Genomic DNA, 4,385 nt, shown 5'->3' with positions numbered 1-4,385 from the left:
TTGTGTTTTAAGTTATTTTGTGATGTTTGTGTCAGTGTGGTGTATGTTGTATCGGTTTGTATTTGTGTTTGACTGTCTTGATCGTTATAAACTGGTAAGAAGTTGGATTTAAGAATCGGCGTACTATAGAGCATGTGCCTAGGACTATTGACTTTTGTATGGGTATATGTGTTGTCGTGAAGGTCTAACATTTTAAGTGCTGTTTTAAGGTTTTTGGGATGATACCTGTCGAGGAAAAATGATGGGGATGATCTTGACGACTTCTTGGTGCCACATCTGTTTAATTTCGTCTGCTAACGGTATGTATTTTTGTATTTTTTTCAGTGTGTTTCTGTTTCAAGTTGTGTGTGTTAGGAACTGCAATGTCTATGAGGTAAGTAGTTTTAGTAGGCTTATTATTATTATTATTAAGTGTATTTGTTACTCCATCACGCTAAAACGGCTGGAAGGATTAAGGTGAAATTTTGTACATAAGATAGCTGGATGTCTGGAATAATACGTGGGTCAATTTTTATGCTAATATTCCGAAGGGATCGGAGTCATCATCATCAGCCGGAAGACGTTCACTGCTCAGCTGAACCAACGAAATTTGAACCAGTAATATTAAAGAAAAACCGGCCAAGTGCGAGTCGGACTCGCGCACGAAGGGTTCCGTTCCAATATCTATACAACATTAGACATTAGCAAAAAAACGGCAAAAAATCAAGTTTGTTGTATGGGAGCCCCCTTAAATATTTATTTTATTTTAATTTAACTATTTATTTTTAAAGCAATTATCTAACTAAATATTCCGTGAATATTTCAAGCATCAACCTGTTGCCGTTATTAATATAAGGGAAAAAACGGTAAAAAATCACGTTTGTTCTATGGGAGCCCCCCTTAAATATTTATTTTATTCTGTTTTTAGTATTAGTTGTTATAGCGGCCACAGTAATACATAATCTGTGAAAATTTCAAGTGTCTAACTATTATGGCTCCAGAGATAGAGCCCTGTGACAGACGGACGGACGGACAGACAGACAGACAGCGGAGTCTCAGTAATAGGGTTCTTATGGCACCCTTTGGGTACGGAACCCTAAAAATGATTTGACTCGCGTTTTAAATGCAATTTATTATTAAAACCCACGATGTAATTTTTGGAATTTACATAGGCATTTAGTAGAACCCTAAAATTTTTGGAGTAAAAAAGTTTCTTTTTTATTTATAATTAAAGTTACTGCATGTAATATGCTCGGAAAATTCTGCTTTTCCTTTATCGGTTGTTAACAAAAACTAAGTAGAATTACCTACTATAATAAAGTTAAAGCTGTACAACTAACTACTGCAGCATTACAACGCTGCATGACTAGGTAGGTATTTCAAAATGCAAAAGTTTCGGTCGATTACTGGCCGATTACTGGCCGTTTTTCCTGGCCGCTAACGCTATTGTTCAAAGTGTTTGCATTTTGAAATACTGATGCAGCGTTAATGCTGCACTACTGTGTGTGTTTGTGTGAATTGTAAATTGCAAGTGCAATAGCCAAATCTAACGGTATACGCGTGCGAAGCCGCGGGTAAAAATTAGTATGAAAATATATTCGAAAAAGAGTAAAAACAAAAAAAATCGCCTTACAAATTGCAAATAACCTTTGAACTCGTTAACAAAAGACATGCCAAACCAATATTTTTCCAAAGCTCTTATAACAATGCGTTCGCAAGAATTCGAACTCCACTTTCGTTGTGCTAAAGTTGCTTTTAAACCTGATGTTTTTAAATGCGAGATATATTAAATAACAAGGGCACAAAAGAAGTAATTTTGTAGTCCGCGTACAGCACTCCTAATTGGGCTTTGTTGGGTAAACAGTCTTTTTAATTAAGGCCGTGTAGAGGCGGTGAGAAACTGGAGGCACCCAGGGAGTAGGTATAAAAGAACTTAATGGCTGAAGATATAGATAGTTAGGAAAGAAGCTGTTGTGTAGGGTAAAACCAGAGTAGACGTCCAAGGACACATAGGTACACAAGGATGCACGCACATTATACCGGGTGTGGCCTGTAATATGAGCAAATAATTAAAACATAGATCATACTCCTCAAACTGAACAACATTCAATTTAGTTCAGCGACTTTTAAAAATAATTAGTTTTTTCAATTTTTATTACGCTTTTAAGTTTATTCGAAGAAGCAATGTAAAGCAAAATGGTTGATGTTTGTAGCGTGACAGGCGACGTCAGTTGTGTTCTAGGATGGCGTACAAAGCCGGCGTACAAAGTAGTAGTAGAAGTAGGCGTACAAAGTGTAAAGTAAAGACATATGAGTCAGAATATACGTTTTATTACATCAGCTGCAAAACAAAAAGTCACATCGAAACCTATTTTTCTCGAACTGTACTTTAGTACCAAAACAATACCCCGTTAACTTTAAAGGTCACTGTACTAACCTAACTCCAGCTTCCAAACTCTCCAATCCAATCTCAACCCCAACGTGCAGAGATAACCTTCAATTTTGCAATTCCACAACAGTGTCGCCTTTCGTGCATTAACATAGGCATTTTTATTATCTGTATTGAAAAGGCATTTTCCCGGCAAATTATGGGGTTTATCGCTTTCCGTTGCTATAAAGGGATTGCCGTATCTTTTTATGGCAACACTTTTATTATGGAATTTCGATAACTGATCGGTGAAGTTACAACTGCACGTATTAAGTATTACCACCACTGGTATCCGAGTGGTAATTTATTAAAGACAAGTATTTTAGCCTAGTGGTTTGACCTATCGCCTCTCAAGCAGAGTTTCGTGGGTTCAAACCCTGGCCCGCACCTCTGAGTTTTTCGAAATTTATGTGCAAAATTACATTTGAAATTTACCACGAGCTTTACGGTGAACGAAAACATCGTGACGATACCTGCACACACCTGTGAAGTAATTCAATGGTATGTGTGAAGTTCCCAATCCGCACTGGGTCCGCGTGGGAACTACGGCCCAAGCGCTCGCATTCTGAGAGGAGGCCTGTGCCCAGCAGTGGGACGTAACTGGGCTGGGATGATGATGATGATGATGAAGTATTTAGTCTAATTGGTTACCTACCTTATTTGTTTTATTTTTTAGAAAGTACGTCTTAAAGGACAACCGATACGAAAAGTCTGAAACTTTATTTTTTTTATGTCTATCTGTCTATGTCAACCATCTAAAATTACCGCACATTGCATAAATTTTTCTTTTAATGGGACTGCTGACACTACCTCCAAATTTATATGGTATCCTCTCCTCGGTGTGCGAGTCCGACTTGCCCTTGGTTCATAGCCAAATTACATTCAAACCGTAAGTCAGTTAAATAAATAATCTTCTTTAATCTTCCCCATACATTACGGATCTAATCTCGGTTGGAAAACTTTTAACTGGCAAGTATCGTGGAGAATTCGGGGAAGTATCTTACTTAGAGCATCGAGCCAAAGGAGGCGACATGCGCATATTCTGTAAACTGCGACTTTCCACGAAGAAAAAGAGGTAAGTAAGTAGATTTTTTATATCAAAGAGGGTAAACAAGCAGGTGGGCTACCTTATGTAAAACAACCGCCGCCCACTGACACCCGTAACATAAGGTGAGTTGCGGATGCGTTGCCGGCCTTTTCAGAAATGAGTAGGCCCGTTTTTTGAAGATCCCAAGTTGTACCGGTCCGGAAATACTGGCACTGCAAACTGATTCCAAAATTTCACCGTACGTGATAGGAAAAGTCCGTTCTTTTAGTGATCACATCACTATACACACCAACAAAACATTATTACATTATTCGTAGACACTCATCGAGGATCGTGGGTTCAAGCCCCGGCTCGCACCTCTGAATTTTTCGAAATTCATGTGCAGAATTAGATTTGAAATTTACCACGAGCTTTACGGTGAAGGAAAACATCGTGATAAACCTGCAAAAACCTGCGAAGCAATTCAATGGTGTGTGTGAAGTTCCCAATCCGCTCTGGGCCCGCGTGGGAACTATGGCCAAGCCCTCTTGTTATGAGAGGAGACCTGTGCCCAGCAGTGGGTACGTACATATATAGGCTGGGATGATGACGACCAGATGGCCTAGTGGTTAGAGAACCTGACTACGAAGCTTGAGGTCCCGGGTTCGATTCCCGTGTCGGGGCAGATATTTGTATGAAAAATACAAATGTTTGTTCTCGGGTCTTGGGTGTTTAATATGTATTTAAGTATGCATCTTTATCTATATAATTATATTTATCCGTTGCTTAGTACCCATAACACAAGCTTTGCTAAGCTTACTTTGGGACTAGGTCAATTGGTGTGAATCAACCCAGCTTATATACGTCGCACTGCTGGACACAGCTTAGGCCTCCTCTTAGAATGAGATGACTTTGACCTTAGTTCCCACGCGAACCCGTGAGGATTGGGAG

This window comes from Choristoneura fumiferana, chromosome 8, assembly GCF_025370935.1.
Source record: "Choristoneura fumiferana chromosome 8, NRCan_CFum_1, whole genome shotgun sequence".
Taxonomy (NCBI): Eukaryota; Metazoa; Arthropoda; class Insecta; order Lepidoptera; family Tortricidae; genus Choristoneura; species Choristoneura fumiferana.
This window is presented reverse-complemented; position numbering follows the sequence as displayed.